The sequence below is a fragment of the Wasmannia auropunctata genome, unplaced genomic scaffold (assembly GCF_000956235.1).
Source record: "Wasmannia auropunctata unplaced genomic scaffold, wasmannia.A_1.0 LD336106.1, whole genome shotgun sequence".
In the NCBI taxonomy this organism is placed as follows: domain Eukaryota; kingdom Metazoa; phylum Arthropoda; class Insecta; order Hymenoptera; family Formicidae; genus Wasmannia; species Wasmannia auropunctata.
This window is the reverse complement of record NW_012026784.1, coordinates 7,695,010-7,696,345: the sequence shown is the minus strand read 5'-3', so window position 1 is coordinate 7,696,345 and position 1,336 is coordinate 7,695,010. Positions and strand designations below refer to the sequence as shown.

The 1,336-nt window shown below is 34.6% G+C and overlaps 1 protein-coding gene across 3 annotated transcripts in view; it reads right to left on the bottom strand.

The window, feature by feature from the left end:
* The window catches only part of LOC105455640 (POU domain, class 6, transcription factor 1), a 113,167-nt gene that overhangs the window by 9,367 nt on the left and 102,464 nt on the right, over positions 1-1,336 (bottom strand). The window lies entirely within an intron of this gene.

Here is a 1,336-nt window from a genome sequence, read left to right as displayed (position 1 = left end):
TCATGTTTATATTTTTTGTAAGGATCTATTTGAATATTTCAATTTCACGAAGAAAATACACATAATTCTTAAACCGTCTTCGCGTTTTTATTTTTATCACTACTGCGGATCTTTCGACGCTCTGCTCTCTCTCTCTCTCTCTTTCTCACTTTCTCTTTCTCTCCTTCTCCCTTTCTCGCTCATATAACAAAATTTAATAACCGGAATATTTCTGTACAAACATTTTCGCTCTTTTATCAAAAAGGATAACATACACATCCCATCCCTTAATAAAAAATTTTGAATTTTGCGTTTTACTCCATCGTATATCTTTTTATTCCCCACTCTCACGTATTCCCCTCCCCCCTCCCTTCGCGCCTCTTATACTCTCTTTTATTTATATAATACATTTTAGGAACAGATCACTTTGCTCGTCTCAGGCTTAAAAGTAAAACCTTAAAATATTATTTATTTTTAGAAATTTATTATTTTTTTTAACCATGTAAATTTTCTTTGCATGAATTCAGCTATTTTATAGCTATGATAATAAAAGTTAATTATAATATTACAATGTCTAGGTATATCGTAATATGTACATACTACCCTTGCGCCCCTAGCTACTCGTCAAGTTAGAGATTTCACAATGTTATCGTAATGAATAGCCCATTATAAAGAGGATGAAGTACATTTTATGCACAGTTCTTATCCATTAAACGCGTTCTGCTAAGTATTAAGAAAACCGTACTTTAAGAGCTTCGTTTAAATATCCTTTTACGCGTGAAAACGACTGCGGGTTGTCGATCGCTTGTTGCTAAATGATTGCGTCAACTTAATGTAAATCAAACATCCGAGAGTCACTATAATGAGGCAACTTTACATGGCCACGTATATTTATTTACGTGATTATTGTGATTTTTTTTTAAGAGAGACAATAATGTATAAATAATTCTTCGATTTCAAAATCACGCATCTGTAATTATTTTTCACTGTACGCATATTCGAATTATTCGAATGCCTTCAGCTTTCCTTTCTTTCGCGTAATTATGAATACAAAGTTAAAATAAAGAAATGATACAGAAGCGTATTTCGCGATCGAAGAATTATGTTCGTTCGAATATCCCCGCAGATCGAAATCGAGCTCTGATAAAATCGAAGTTTTCGTCCGAGCTTTATCGTTATTCAGCGAATAAGCGGATCGCATATATGTATAGGAACGGAGGATGCGTGCTCGTTTAACACGTATACGTCTTACATGGCAGATTATCACGGACTAGTCTTGCAGAAACTCGAATCTTGTCTGTTCCTAACTGTCTCTTTCTCTCTCTCTTTTCTCCCCCCAGATCGGAAGAGCACACGT